This window comes from Gavia stellata, chromosome 9 (assembly GCF_030936135.1).
Source record: "Gavia stellata isolate bGavSte3 chromosome 9, bGavSte3.hap2, whole genome shotgun sequence".
Lineage (NCBI taxonomy): Eukaryota > Metazoa > Chordata > Aves > Gaviiformes > Gaviidae > Gavia > Gavia stellata.
The window spans coordinates 29,463,856-29,480,448 of NC_082602.1; the positions used below are offsets into that span (position 1 = coordinate 29,463,856).

Below are 16,593 nucleotides of genomic sequence, written 5' to 3' on the forward strand. Positions count from 1 at the left end.
AATAACTGCAGACAAGATGGGAAGATAGTAAGGGGATTTTCTTTGTCCATGAGCGAATTTAACTTTCTTCTTAGTAAAGTAAATACAGTCCAGATGGCTGGAAAGTACAAGATGCTCCCAGGGGTTAGGGTGGAGGTTGGATGAATTAAGCTTTGTAGAAGTCAAAAGTGAACAAGTGAGATAGAGTTTAAAAAAAAAAAAGTAGTTGGTTTCTATTCTTTCTCAGGTTTGGGGGCTGGATCAAGCCTTTCATAAGAGTGATTAATTTAAAGAACATGAAGAGGCAAAGTTTCTGTTTATAATATCAGTATTGTTCCTACTTTATTCTGATGAGAAACTGTTTTTCTTTCAGCAATGGAGTTGGTCAGTTTGTAAACAAATCGTAGTCTTAACTTCCAAATACAGCTTGTTTCAATAAATAAGGATTTTGGTACTTTGTAACTGAGGAAAAATATTTAAAGATCTGTATGTGCACTGATCATTATTAGTTTTGCAGCAATAGTGACGTCATGAGTCCAGCTATGGCTTTATCATGAGTCCAGCTATGGCTTTATCATGAGTCCAGCTATGGCTTTATCATGAGTCCAGCTATGGCTTTATCATGAGTCCAGCTATGGCTTTATCCATAAATTAATACTAGAAGAAAATAGTACTATACATTTGCAGTTTATGTTGTGAAGCTTCTTCGGATCATCTGTCATCAGGCTTGGAGATTCCTCGTGGGAGATTGTGCCGTGCCTTGATGCAACTGCACTGATTGCTTCAATCGCTGTTGGGACTGTGGGAAAAATCCTCTCCAGCCCCTCAAAACTTCAGCTTCAGGGCTTCCTTTGTATTTCCATTCTTCTCTTCTTGTTTTTGGGCATGGTATGAGGCAAGTTGGGACAGTCTTGTAAAGAGATGCAGAATGCCAGCATTACTGGAAATGCTCAGGAGTAGTGTTGCTGAAGTAGAATGGGAGTAACACTTCACAACTGAAAAACTGTGTGCTCGAGCAGGTGTAGAGGTGCTGTAGATTTGATGGCTTAGAAATAAAAACAACATAGTATTAAAGGAAAAGATGAAATTAGAAAGGAATCAGTGGCTGCTCAGGTGGTCGAAGCATCATGTTAGCAAGCATCGTTCCGGAATGATCATTTTTTAGGAGTGAAGTGGCAAAAGCAGTTTGCAAAAAAACATGCTGTGAAATGAAATGTAGTGTGAGAATGTGCTAGATCTTATTGTTACTTTACATGAAAAAGTAACAAAAGATTCCCTATGAAACTTGCCTTGCTTTTTATCCTTAGACAGACCACTATTGCTGTACCAGTACTAAACGGCCAATGTTTAAGTATATTTTTTACATGCAGGTCTAGTGAGAATGTCGTATCAAATGTACATACCAAAGTGAGTTGGGAAGTAGGTCTTGTTCCCTTGTGTGAGTGATGGAGCCCAAGGCAGCAGTTGTCTTGCTCCTTGAAGTGCCCATTACATTCTTGAAGCTTTGATGCTGTAGTGGGTGTCTTGGGTGGAGTAGGAGGTAGACGGTCTGCATACAGCACCAAGAAGTTGCTTCTGATCACAAATTTGAGGTGATTTAAAATATAAAAATATTCTCTTGTGAATGTCAGATTGAGACTAAAAAGGGCTAGATAGGTGCAGGGCTGTTTCCTAGTCATAAGCTAGTATATTTATGATTTATAGGAGGTTAGCCAACGCAATGCTTATGGGCAATTCTCGTACCAATAGCACTTGGCAATGGAAGAGGAGGAGTGGGCCAAAGATGAAGTGTTGTAAGTGCAGGGAATGGTGCTGAAAACTGAATGCAGAAGTAGCAGCCAAGCACAAAAGGAGGGAGCTGCAACAGGTGGAGGGTGGGATTTCTTACAGCCGTTAGCAGTCTTGGCATTTTTGAACAAGTATGTGTTGCTGAGGTTGGGATCCTGCAAACTGCTAGGTAGGAGTGGTTGGAGCGGATGGTTTCTGGTGAGAAGCTGAGAGCAACCTTTAAAATGTGGAGTGAGTATGATGTACTATTGGGTGAAATCTGATGACAGTAATGGGATTGTAGCAAAAGCTAATGAGTTGGAGTTGAATCTGAAAGACTGGTTGAAAATGGGAAAGAGATTTCTTCTCAGGGATAAGATGAAAGCAGGAAACCTGTGCTAACAGAAGGTGAGAAAGGAGTCATGCTGGGCTTTCACATTTAATTTTCTTTTTAAAAAACAAATGTAAGATAGATATAGATATATATATACACACACAGAGATATATATATAGATATATTTTTTTTAGTAGAGATTTAAAATCTGAAGGGTCTGAATACCAGAATATATGTGGAGCGCAGCAAAAAAAAAAATAGAGGGGGGGAAAAAAGATTAGGATGCAAGTTCAGGGGCATTAAATAGCAGCTGGAAAATGCTAGGTGGTTTTCTGTTCATAATTACCCAAACCTTGGACAGAGCTTGAAAATTGTTTTGCTTAAGTGTATTGTGTATAGCTTTTAACATATGCTTTTTCATTTTTCATAAATGAAGGCTGAAGGAGCACTGTCCACCTCCCCTTGATAGGCTTTTTGAAGCCACAGTTAGCACTTGTATTTTGTCTGGCTTGAAGTAGTGTCACTGAAAGAGATGCAATATATTAACAAATATCAATGAATACAGCTTGACTAATGCCAATCTCAGTAGGGACTTCCCCTCATTTTAAGGGGGCAAGGGGAGCAGAAGTATGTAATGCTTCCTGAGGCCAGTTTGGATGCCTGTTGCAGAACTGTACCCAGCATCTGGATCTTTTAGGCCATTCAGATGATTTCTGAAACTGCCATTTTCCCACTGCTTGAAATGTAGTTATGTGAAAATTTAATAATGCAGTATTTAAAATACCCTACCTGAAAATATTTTTACAGTCTTGCTGAGAAACAGTTAGTAATTAGCGTAGATACCAGACAGCAGATATATTCTTTACAACACTGAATTGTTGAGCATTGAACTCTTAGTAGTGCGATTTATCAGATGACAAAGTAAGTGTGAACTAGCATATTCATTTTCATATGTATTTATTTCAGCCAGAAGTCATAATTAAAGCTTTTCAGATATTCTTCAATAGCGTTGATTTGTAACAGTTTTCTAAAATCAATCTCTGCTTCCTTATCAACACCAAAGCTTCCACTGACTGTAGTGCCAATTCAACTTGAGTTTGAATGTTACATAGACTCTGCCCAGTAGTTTCTTGCCATTCTGAACATGCATTTTGGTGCATCGACTGTAGGGAAAAAATAAAAATGAACTGTGTATTTTAATGAAAACCAGCAAATAATTTCTTGCGTAGCTTGATATTACTATGTTCTAATTGTGGAAATATGTCGTGTGCTCTAACTACTGCCTTGCCTTACAGTCTGCAGGGTTTGGGTAGTTCTCTATAGCATCACCAGTAAGATTAAACTGAAAAGCTTTTGGTGCCTATTTTTCTCTAGGATGCTGACAGCAATAAAAAACAGTTTTTGAGTAGTCTTCTAAATCTCAGCACAGACTTCGGCATATCAGCTGATGTGGTTTTTTGGTTATCTAGTTAAGATAATAACTAGAAAATAGCTGTACTATTTGTAATTAAACTGAGCTGCTGCTTTGTATAATTTATGTTTAGATCTTCAGCATCATCTAAAAAGGAGGGGAGGGTTCATGTGTTCATAACTTCAGAAAAGTTGAATTCGCCAAGAGCAAGAGTGTGCTGTGATGGAAGGGTCAGCACTTTGAGAGTTCAGTGCTCATCTCTTTGAAACAACAGATCAAGACATGGAATAGTTCAAATAAAGCCTAGCTTGAAATTTTTAGCTTTCTGTTCAATAACTCCTGGTAAATAGTTTTGTATATGAAAATATTATGGGAGACTTGCAATGGCTATTTTATCATTTATCACCTTGAAAGATTGAAGTACAGTATAGACACGTTTCGTCTATGACTGTGACCTCTCCTCCCTGGTGCCACTGGGACAAGTTTGTTGTCAAAGCCTTGTGGCCCTGTTTGTCTGCACATGGCACACAAGATCCATATCCCATTCTCCTTTTTGAAGAGCATGGAGGATTTTTCCATGTTCCCCCCTAAAAGGGGAATTCCAAAATTTGAAATCTTATAATTGTAAGAGTGGTTTCCTTGACTACCCAGGTAATAATCGCTCTGCCATAGATTGTAAACACCCTCCCACACAAGCAGAGTCTTTTAATGTCTCTATCTGAAGTAAAGACATTTGTCTGTCTTCTCTACTGTCCAAAATTCTTGACTTGTTTGGCACACTAACTCCATAAAGCTTTGTCTTTCATGGGTTTTGTTTGTTTTGTTTTTTTCCTTCTGAAAACAATTTGGTCTCTTTGTAGCACATTTCAGTTTTGTTCTGTTTTTATGACTTGGTCCCCTTGCTTTCCTTCAGCTGCAATAGAGAGAATTAAGTACAGTTGTAGCCCTGATTAAAATCTTGGCTTAATTGAGTTGCAAATTTGCAATGACAGATATTTGTCAGGGTGCCGGTGATGAGTACCTTCTAGCATTCCTGGTGCCTTCCTGAATTCTGACAATACTCTGTGTTTTACTGTTGCTTATGTTCATTTCTTCTCTTTTTTTCTCTTTGCAGAATGAAGCTCTGCACGGGGTGTAAATTGCTTTCTCTATGACAGTGACTTGTTAATTAGCTGTCAAGAAAATTAAGTCCCTTTGTAAGGCCTGTCTTGCTTTTCCCTTGGGGTATCTCTGGTACTTGGTCTCCTCATACAGGGTCTGAAGGCTGGTAGAGTGTGAGTACTAAGAGTGCCATTGCCCATACTGATACACCAACATTTCCAGCTTCCTTTGGGGAATTCTTAGTGTCAGTTGGCATTACTCAAATAATAATCTGAAATGGAAAAGTTGTGGGTGAAATCTATTCATTACACTAACGTGGGGGATATTGTATAAGGTACAAGAGGTATACTACCACTAGTACTACTTTTTTTCTACCTGGCAAATTGAGTAACAACCCATGTTTTCATCCCAGTGCTCCTAGCTAGTGTTAACTGACTTACTGTCAGGGAATGCTGCAGGACTGAGTCTTGTTACTGATATACTAAGTCATCACTGGGGCTAAGGGTCTGTTTCTGGTTGACAGGGATGCTAACAGTATTTTGGGAAAATCCAACAAATAAGTAGAAATCACAGTAGAAAAATAAATTTTGATTAGGCAAAGATACTCAATTAAATATAAGTTCTTTCTCTCCCTAACCCTCAGGAAATATGTTCTTGTAAAGCCTCTCAGGTGCTGAGTTTTAGTAAAGATACCTTGTGGCCCTGGTATGACACTTCTGTATCCTATTATATCATCTACTTTGTATGCTGAGCACTGACAGTGGAAAAGATTGGAAACATGGTTAGATTGTCAGTTGTTTCCAATGAAGAAATCTCTGGTGGAACTGTTTGCATTCCTGTGGTCAGTGGTATAAGGAAATACCATGTTATGAAAAATTCCCAATTGTTTCCTTAAGGGCTCTTAGAGTTGCACAATCTTTTGATGGTTTTGTTTGTTAAAAAAAGAAACTAGTTACCAGCTCTTCAGTTTGGAACTCAAAATTCTCTTAAATATTTACTAGGGCTTTGCTTTATATACTTCTGGTTTGAATCCGAATCTTGAGTATATTTTCCTAATATACGCTGATCAGCCATTATAATACGAGTAGTTGAAGAAGACTATATTTTCATTCCAGGAGGTGTTTCTTTAGGATATCCCATTAGTTCCTAGACTATCCGTCATTGTGATAGCTCATAGTTTCTGGATACAGCTCTAAAGTGTTGCTTCTCTGAGCAGGGGAAAGCTAGCTCTAAAATAACAAAGCGGCTTTTGCACTTCAATTCTCAAGAAGAGAAATGGTACCTCTGACACATGGATCCTTTTGTCCTACAGGCTGAAACCTTCATTTAACATTTAATTTGTACTTGTATTTTCAATATCCTGTTAGGATTTGTGTAATATGTCTGATTTCTGACATATGCATTAATTCAGATGTATTCCAATTTTTTTTGAAGCCGCTCATATTCAATATTTGTCTTACTGCTGTCATATCTTCAGTTAAAATCTATCTCTCTTCCTAATTTACTCATCCAAGAATGTCTTTCAGTTATTTTTCCTGATCTGAGAGCTGGCTTTGAGTTGGTTGTCTACTGTGTGACTGTTATTCCTTTTCAGGTTTTCTTTTTTCCATTCTTGATATGGTCTGCATACATCGTTACTGGATGTATAATTTTATTTTGGCCATAGAGACATTTAACTAATGAATAAGAGCTGAGAATATGGCCTAAACAATGTGAAGTGCAGTGAAGACAGCTGCTGGCCAGTGCCTACAGTTTCTTGCCCGTACTCAAGGGATGGGTAGAGTGGGATGAAAAGACCCCAATGGATTAAGCAGAGTGAATTAGGTCATGGCACCAAATGTCATAGTAGTTTCACAATTGTTGAGAGGTTTTGTTGTTTTGTTTTTTTTAGAAATGACAACTTTAAATTGGGGAGGGAGAGCCAATTGTATGTGGTTCAACAAGGCCAAGTGCCGAGTCCTACGCTTGGGTCGCAACAACCCCAGGCAACGCTACAGGCTCGGGGATGAGTGGCTGGAAAGCTGCCCAGCAGAAAAGGACCTGGGGGTGTTGATTGACAGACGGCTGAATGTAAGCCAGCAGTGTGCCCAGGTGGCCAAGAAAGCCAACGGCATCCTGGCCTGTATCAGAAATAGTGTGGCCAGCGGGAGTAGGGAGGTGATCGTGCCCCTGTACTCGGCTCTGGTGAGGCCGCACCTCGAATCCTGTGTTCAGTTTTGGGTCCCTCACTACAAGAAGGACATTGAGGTGCTGGAGTGTGTCCAGAGAAGGGTGATGAAGCTGGTGAGGGGTCTGGAGCACAGGTCTTAGGAGGAGTGGCTGAGAGAGATGGGGTTGTTCAGCCTGGAGAAGAGGAGGCTGAGGGGAGACCTCATCGCTCTCTACAACTACCTGAAAGGAGGTTGCAGAGAGGTGGGTGTTGGTCTCTTCTCCCAAGTGACGAGCGACAGGACAAGAGGAAATGGCCTCAAGTTGCGCCAGGGGCGGTTTAGGCTGGATACTAGGAAAAAGTTCTTCACTGAAGGGGTTGTCTGACATTGGAACAGGCTGCCCAGGAAGGTGGTGGAGTCACCCTCACTGGAGGTGTTGAAGGAATGTGTGGACGTGGCACTGTGGGACATGGTTTAGTGGGCATGGTGGTGTTGGGTTGATGGTTGGACTTGATGATCTTACAGGTCTTTTCCAGCCTTACTGATTCTGTGATTCTCTATGATTTATTGGTGGACTTAGCAGTGTTAGGTAAATGGTTGGACTTGATGATCTTCGAGGTCTTTTCCAACCTAAACGATTCTATGATTCTATGAAGAGCTTCTGAAAGTGCATTGGGCAATACTAGGGAGAAGGGACATGAAGAAAGGGATTGTAGCAAAGAGCTTGTGACAAAAGGCAGAAAGAAACCCGCTCAAAAGCATATGATGTTTGGAGTGACATGGTTCCTGGCTTCAGGTGTTTCCCCTGCTGCCTCCTTTTGCTGAGAGCTGTAAGGTTTCCAACTTCTCCAGTGCCCAGAGGTGGGGACACAGCCAAGCAAGCTGGCCATTCTTTACCTGGGGCTATGCTGGTCCCCGTGGGAATGAGGGGTACTGTGCAGCTCTGGAGGGGGCTAATATAGTGTTAAACACCATCATAAATGGGCATCTCTGTGTTCTGCCAACCAGTGCTATTGGACCTAGAGCTGACAAAATTGGGGAGAATATTAAATTTTCATGTCTGAGAGTGATCTACTAATGCCCTCTAGAAACAGCAGCTGCTAGCCTGCAAGACAGGATCTCTTCTTGCGGGTGACAGCTATGCTTAAAATAACATATCAGGAACTTGCGTAGAAATAGCATTCCCTTATCTGTAGCAGTGTGAAGGAGATGAAAAATAAACCGTACTTAAGCCAAGAATAAACAGGCACGTTAAAGTGTTTAAATTCCTGACGCTGTGGAGGGCTCCTGCTCTAACATGACATTTTGATGCCAATATACTTCCTCTTTTCCTCAGTCACTGCCATTGCTTTGTGTGCTCTGCCAGGGAGCGGTTGGCAGGACAGGAAAATAAGCAAATATGGCCAAGGCCTACACAGATCACCTGGCCAGAGCCAATTCTGTTCCCTAAATCTGTATTCCCATCAGGTCTAAAAGCAGATGAAATAGTTTTGTGGCTGTTTACCTGTATTAATACTAAGTATAAGTACATTGTTCATTCCTCGATACAAACTTGCTGAAAATAATGTGGTATTTATGGTAACATTTATTTTTCAAGTGAACAATGAACTGACTTTCTGTAACAAAGTAATTCAAGTAAAATAGACGATTTGAGCACGCATGCAGTAACATCTTACTTTAACCATGGTTCTCTTGGAATTTCTGGGGTTTTGCTTCAGAGTATCTTGTGACAATAATGTCTCACATTAATTTTGTATAATTCTACTTGCCTTCTCTTTGTGCACATTGTTTTTTCAGAAGTCAATTCAGAAGCTGAAATTCATAGAGAACATTGAATAATCCAGCCTTTAGTGATGATAGGGAGTGGGATAGCCAGCCTGCTGAAATGTTGAAACTGGTGAAGTATTTGTAATCCAATATACTCAGAAGACCTAAACAGTAATGCTTTGAGGGTACCGTATTGAAGTCATGGAAGAGTTACAAGGAAAAGATGGTTGAAAGAGGCTGTTACAACCTGATTAATAAAAATGGGTTAACAGGTTGGTGAGAAGTACCTCCTGTGCCTGATGGTAGGCTGAGCTCAGTGTTTTCATGGTGCATAAAATGTCTAAATTGCAATGTATAGGTCTTAAAAAAGAAAATTTAGCATATGTTTTGTATGCTTGTATGAAATCAAGGAGTCTGGTCCCTGTCCCCCAGGAAGTCACTCCTCCAGGGAAAAGAAGTTGTTGAGGGAACAGGGAAGATGATGGAAATAGATTTGTCAGGTGTGATTGAAGGTAAATTGTGCTCAACGACTGAGAAGACAAAAGATGATAGAAGCAAACAATTGCTATTTAATTTACTCATTTTACTTCCATGTTAGAAGATGAAGGCAAGACGAAAACCCATATCTGCTCAGTGTTGGGAAGGGGTCAGAGCAAGGCAGTTGTTTCCTTATGAACTTTGCCCACCAGCAGTTATCAGCCTCCAAAGAGCGGTATTGTGTTCCTTTCCCAGCTCCCCACTGGACCAGAGCCTGCCCGCTCGGCAGCGTAGTGGCTGCTCTAGAGTTCAGCTTCTGCTGGGCTAGAGGAAGAATTGTGGATTGTGGCTGTTATGAGCTATTTTAAAAATGCAGCAGGGAGGCTGGATTTTACTTCCTAATTTGTAACCTGGTGTGCATGAGGCAAAACGGCAAAATTCCCAACTAGGCACTCTTAAATGAGACTTTCCTTTGAGATGTTTTTTGTATGAAAAATGCGTTATATGATAACAAAGTAAAATGTAATTCAATGAAATATTCTGGAAAAAAGTTCAAGAAACTAAATGTTGTGTTAATGCTTTCTTAAGTTTTAAGTGTATAGTATATTCCAGTAATATTGAAAAGCCTACCAGGAGTCAGTAATCTTTCTTCTGTTTTACAGGTCAACTGCATTACTAGAGCAAGGAGGGCTGTGGAAAAAATCAAGGTACCTAAAACATTTTACTGTCTGAATTCTTGGCTGTGTTCTTGCTCATCATTTTAGTGTAATGATTGTAAGGGAGAGGAGGGGAACTGAATCAGCAAACTACCACTTTAAAGTGGTTTTATTAAAAAGTACAGACAAAAAAACCCCACAATAACTTTAATCTCATTAATGTTGTGCAAAGCACTTTTGTGGGGTGAAATTGTACCTGAGCTTTGGTGTGTGTGCAAGAGTCTGAACAATACTGATAATAATTGCTCTAAATATGTAATGGAATTTCTTATGTGTAAGGATATCTAGGTTTCCTGCAAGTTCCAGCCACAGTGAGGTGGATGTTACCTATTCATTTGTACCACTTAGTACACTGACCAGCTGATGATAAGTATCATCAAAGATGAGTGAATGTGTTGCTTGCAGCTTTGACATTCATCACAGTAATTAGCAGACTTCAGCACATACTTAACCATTATGTGTACAGTTCCTAAAGATGTAAAAGGAGGAGTATGAAGACAGCAAAACCTGAGTAGTAGCCTATATTTTACACGTGAGGAACTGGTGTTTTTCATAACTTTTTCAGACACTTCAGACTATTATGTCTTACAAGTGTTACTGTGTTACTTACTAGCAAGCATATATTGTGTTGTGGTCTTCATTTGTATAGTAATAGGCAGCAAACATTCTTGCAGTGCAATCTCTTAGGGATTTTAGTGCTTAATCTCTTCTCTGAAGTATTTTTTTTTCTACCAGTATTTTCTACAGCTCCCCAGTCCTTGATTAAATAAGACAGAGTGTTACAACTTATGTTTTCATGCTTGTTATGTAATTAAAAAGACTATATGAAAATAATCCTGTTGCTAACATCTGGCTAGGATTCTCTTTGGGGAATTTTTTTGAGTTGGAGAAAGTTTTTCTCCTTTATTTGCTGTGAAATATTACCTGTGAAATGCTACACATACCTTGCAATTGCAACGCTATGAGGCAGAAACAAGGAAGGAGTCAAAACATTATCACTTTATCAAAATGTAAAGACAATGGCTTTTATTAATAAAAGCTTACTGCATATTTCTGTGCACTTCAAATTGAGTAGTGCTGAGCTGCCTTCTTCCACTAAGAGTGCATGAAGTTGTGAGTGATGATGTAGTGAACTCTGGAGCTTTCTGCCCTGTTGAGAAGTTAATGCTAAGTTTGCATATTTTTAGCTGTGCAGGTTCCTCATGCAACACGTGCAAAAGCAGTTTGCTATAGATAAGAGTACAGTTTATATAGAAGTAATCTCTCAAATTTCTTCTTTTAATCCATCTTTTAGAGACTGGTTATGTCAAGCATTTGTTTTACCTTTGTGATGGAGGAAAAAAATAATGGGTGTTTTCTTTTTGATTGGTGTCTTCAAAAGTGTGGAAATTTAAAAGAAAGTCCCTTGCAGTGCTGGTAAAAATAAAACATGTCTAGTTCTTGACTTGCTGGTGGATAATTATGCTTACATTACAGGCAATGCAGAACTTCTCAGGTTTATTAATTGAAAATACAGGAGAGAAATCCTGTCCCACAGCGAAACAGTGATATTGGCAGTGACCCATTCATCGATTAATGCCTTTCATTTCAAGAAACAGAATAATTTCTTAGTCTTCTGACTTTGCTTTAAGATCATTCAGGTGATCTCGTCCACCTTTAAATTGAGGTCTTCCGTCGTGCTTGGGGTGTTTAAAATGCAAGTTTGCCTGGGAACTTGGGAGACTATCAGCTGTACATGGGGCCCCAGCGTGGCTATGTACCCTTCGGTGCTGGACTGGCCTCTCCTGCAGGCTCCTGGTAAGATGAGAAGCTGGCAAAAAGCATAAAAAGGAATTAATGTGTGGCTGGAAAAAAGATACAAGGGAGTCTCAGACTCTTTATCTGGCGTCTCCAGTGCTGAAGGAGAGGTTTCTATCTCTTTGCCCAATTTAGACAAGAGATTTTACTCCAGACGTCTTTTTGCCCCTCACTGTGCGAAACCTGTCAGATTCTTTTCCTGACACTTTCTCCCCCGTCAGTCCCTCAGAAAGACTTCAAAAGAGATTTTTTCCCTATTGCAAAAGGAACCAGACATGGCCTTTCTTACTCACCCTGCATTTGAAGCATTGATAAGTAACATGTGGCTGGCTCCAAACTGCAGACTTTCCCAGCCATTTGAGAAAACACTGTTAATCGTTAAGTTTTAAAAAAACTATAGGATTGTTCTTCCTTTTTTGCAATTGCTCTTTTGTGTAATATATACCAAGAGTTTAGATTCTTTTCTGTCTGAAGCAGTCAGAATTCACTACTGTCTTTCTGATTAACGCATATTGAAAAGAAATGTCAAATTTTAAAAACTTTTCCATATGGGAAGGGTTTCTTTACTCATAATCTGTGTCACGCTGTTTAAGCTGTAACTTTTTTCTTTAATGCCTTTGGATCATCACTGTTTGGAACATTTATTTCAGGAGTGCCCTAGCAGAAAGAAAAATATTATTTTTAAAACTTGAGACTGAGTAAGAGGAGCCTGGAATGGAAATCCACTGTCTTGCATAATTGTTTAAACCTGCTACGTGGTTTGGCGAAGGTACGAACTGAGAGGTCTTTTCCATAAAATGTAGCTGAGGCTTCATCTTCAAAGACGGGGTATGCCCGAGGACAGTTTCTGATCCTTTTATTAAGAGTAGAGCTCACTTGAAAGGCAAGGCTGCAGATGAAGAATGTAACCTGGGGGTTTATGAGCTTATTCAATAACTCCAATCTGGTGCATCACATTATAACGATGGGAGAACATGGTAAAACGACTGCCTTTTTATTTCCTACTCTGTCTAAGGAACAGTCTAAAAGCAAATGGCACAAAAATACAGTAAGATGGAAGATGAAGATTAATCTAAATCTTTGTTCAAATCTATCACCTGAATTGATTTTTCTAAAAAAAAAAAAAAAAAAAACCCAACACCCCAAGCTCTCCCTGAAATACAGAGAGGCTGGCAGCATTACCACCAACCATTTAGTGTTGGCTCTTAGCTGTTGGGCAAACTGCGCTCCATTCAGCTTCTGTTGTTCCACGTGGTTCATGTCAGGAGGGCTCAGACCTTGAATTGTTAAAACATTCAAGGGACCTGTTGGGGCCATTTTCTGAAGCATCTCACAAAACTCTACTTTAAGAGCCAGCATGTTTGTAAAGTTGATTTTTTTTTTTAATGCTTTTTGAGAGTGGTGGGTAATGCCTTTCTCTGATATGAAGCACATTTCTATGCCCCAGCTAGCTTTATTTATTTTGCTAGAAATTAGACTGTTAAAATCCCCTTACACATAGTACTAAGGAAGAGGTTAAGGTAGGGCAGAGTAGGACAGTTACCAAAGGTTTTTTTTTGCATATTACCAATGTAGAGTTGACCAAAATTTTGGTCTCTACCCTACTTAGTGTCAGTCCTTAGTGACGCATTCCCCCCTGCACGCACACACATACACACATGGTATGGGGGCATATCTGTTTTGCAGGATGACTGTAGCAGCGATGGTGAAGGTCATGTAGGCTGCTGTAGTTTTGGTGCTTTTAAGCCCCTGGGCTTTCTAAGCTTAGAGAGAGGCTGGGTGTTATTTGTGGTACTATTTTAAGCATGCTCTTGATGCTTCCCGCCCCCCCCCCCCCCCCCCCCAACGCATCTTCCAACACTTCTGTCTATTTTACCATCATCAAGTGTATATCTCCATTTTCCTACCAGCCCTCACCCTTCAAGTCCAGCAAGGAGGAACTGGGATGAGCATTGGCTGGAAAACTGTTTAGGCGCACCTCTTCCTGTGCTTGAGCAAGGGAAACTATTTAATAAGTGTTTACTTCCAGATATATGGCATTTCATGCAAATGTGGAAAGCTTATATTCCATCAGTTACCAGCCATGATGGAACCATACTTTAGCATCTTAGAGGCCTGGGATCCTCTGGTTAAATGTACCTTTATTGTCCCCTCTGAGCCATATGGTCAGGGTGAACTTTCTTATTTTAGTCGGTTTTTTAATTGTGGACATTTAAGTTGCCCAGGTGGGACTCTTCAAATGTCAGTGACTCTAGATAATCCTGTCTGCATGAATGATGGAACAGAATATGTGATACAAGCATATTTCTGCCTTAAATGCCTGTTTCCAGTAAATATTCGTAAAAAGAAGTTGGTCTTGCAGTCTGTTAACAAAAACAAAATTAAACACATGGTTGGGTTCATGCACATTTCATGAAACCATGTAATCCGATCTGTTGTTCTCTACAGCAAATCAGTTTGAAGCTTTCTTTTGTTCCTAGCACGAGAAGTTTCAGTGCAGAAAAGTCTGAGTCTTTGACTTAATCTGCTCACTAAATATTTGTAGCTGCAGACGGTAATATTCATACTGTATCTGCACTCTGCGTTTTTCTCATTCAGATTGGAAAAAGATAACTACATTCATCGTGAAGATGACTGTATTTTTCTGGAGTCCTTCATTTGTTGGACTTTTTCTTTCCTGTTGAGGTGAAGAAACTTTCTGGAACTCAGTTCCTGTTTGCTTGGCTGGTGTCAACCCTGTCCTGTGCTGGATGTGACAACGGTGCTGTATCTACTCCACCTCTCCAGCTTTCCCTGTTGGTGGTAGTGCTCATGCTGAACTGAGCTGTTCACTGTGACCAGTTGCATCAAAGTGCTGGAGCTCTGCCCAGATACTCATAAACAAATGAAATACAATGTGGGATATATATTGTGCAAGCTAAAGTAATCAAAGAGAGTATTAAAAAAAGACAAAAGGAGATCCTGTTCAACATTTCTACAGTTGTTGCCTTTCTCCTGAAAAAGCACTTGCTTTGTGTGTAGCTCCTGTTGCTTTATTACATGTGTTAGTGTTGAGTGGTTATTGATTCTGTTTTGGTTTTAATTACTATTTTAAAAGCACCATGATTTTCAACATAGATTGTACAAAATAGAACCTGGTTCTTTGTATCCTCAGCACCAAGCTGATGATTGTCTTGTCTCGAAAGAGCCAAAACCAAAGCTTCTCTGGCATGATCAGGCTAAGCTTGAGCACTTGCACTGCTTCTCTCACTGTGATGGAAAGCTGGAGGAGGAGAGCTTGGTGGGTGAGTATGAGGAAGTTTTAAAATAGAACAGGAAAACATTACCCTGGGATACTTTCAGAATTGCTGCTACTTACATGATCCATAGCAGTAAGGAAGGGTTATCCAAATTCATGCAGCCTTTTAAAATGTGAGTAGAGCACTTGAAGTGAAGATCCTGCTTCCTCAGGCATGCTGCTGATCCTTGGGTTTGTGCAGAATTTCTGTAGATACTACTTCTGTTGTGGATTTAGGAAAAAGACATACAGGCTTTTCCAGTCAGCGTCTCTTTTGAAGGCATTATTTTCATTACGCTAAAATCCTGAATTGTTGGTGCTGCCCCTTTCTTCCCCCCTCCTCTGAGTGCTTGGAACGTGTTGAAGAGTGTTGGATTGCTCTTCGCCATTTTCCCTTTCCCTTTCCAATGCCCCTATCGTGGAAGCAGTTTGCTGGCAGCAGATAAGTTTCTATATCTCATTCCCTGCCAAATTCCTTGGTCTGTGTGATAAAGCAGTTTCATGCGAGGCAGGAGGAGGAAGAGGACAGCATTCATGTAAAGTCTCTGATTGCAGCAGGGGTCAGAGGACCTTGGCGGGCATCTCCAGAAGGAATTGTAGGGAGTGGGTGCTGCCAAGCATGGGAGAGAAGTGCTGGAGCTCTGGAATTCACCAAACAAAAAACTTGTCCTTTTTCAGCTGACATGAGCAGGCTGTTACAAGTTAGTAGTACAGATTGTATTATCAAAGCCTGTTAATTACGAATTAATAAAGAACAGCTCTGGAAAAAAGAGTTGATATAATTATTCAGTAGCTTGTGACGTGGTGATCAGATTTTCAGCTCTTTCTGTGTGATGCTGGAATTAAAGCTGAAAATGCTCATTCAAAATTGCAGACTGGCATATTTGAAAACAATGAACTTACAACTACAAGAGAACAGATCTAGCTTATAATTAAATATTGTTTTCAAAAGGCAAAATCATTCTATTTTGCTAGCAGTATAACTATTAACAAAATAGTTTTAAATGTGTCACCCACATTGTACTTAATTTTTTAAATTGCTCTTCAGCTTAGGAGTAAGTCTGTGCTTGATAGCTTAAAAATGCTGAATCTTTGTGAACATAAGAAAATGTAGGTAGATGTGTATCAGCTCATCACTGTGACTTTACAGTGGAGATTGTTGGGGTTTTTTATCCAACCTAGTCTTGTTTGGCTTTATTCATAAGCTGAGTGGAGTGAATGAAGAATAAGTGTTCAGAAATTGAACTTTTTCCAAAGTAGTTATAAGCCTTAAACCCCTCTTCTGCTCAATACTGATTTTAATAATTTCAATAGCAGCCTATGTTTTTAGGATTTTTTTCCCCCCTTCCCTTATTGAACTGTATTCAGTAATGATGACCTGCTTAGCAAATGTTGATATTTAGAAAGTCCATTTAATAAACATACAGCTTTTTTTTCCGTTCTGCTGAAGCTGGATTTACTACTTAAAAGTTCAGTTGTAATAATATGAGGGTTTCCTCTGCCTGCTAATGACCAGTGACTCGTCATAGAAAAGAATTTGTTAAATGTGGAACTACTTTTAAGATTTGGCTTGGTTGTGTACCTAGGCATGTCAGGTTAAAACAATGTCAGTCAAGTTATTTGCAGCTGACCCTCTCTTAATTCTGTTCCTTCTGAAGGGCTTACACTGTTAACTGAGCCTTTCCAATGCTACAATCTCTGCTGGTTATCAGTGTGGAGTGCTAGGAAACGTGGTTTGTGTTGTGTCATCTTTAGGCTGAAGAGAGTCTTGGTTGAACGGGTATGAGGGTAAAAAAAATCTTTAATGTAGCATAAGT

General features: G+C 39.8%; 1 protein-coding gene across 2 annotated transcripts in view; it reads left to right on the forward strand.

The window, feature by feature from the left end:
* Positions 1-16,593, forward strand: part of ADD3 (adducin 3) — a 102,313-nt gene that overhangs the window by 26,263 nt on the left and 59,457 nt on the right. For both annotated transcript variants that reach the window (XM_059821015.1, XM_059821016.1), the window contains exon 2: positions 9,649-9,693. The gene's annotated coding sequence lies outside the window, so the exon portion shown is untranslated. The remainder of the gene's footprint in view (positions 1-9,648; positions 9,694-16,593) is intronic.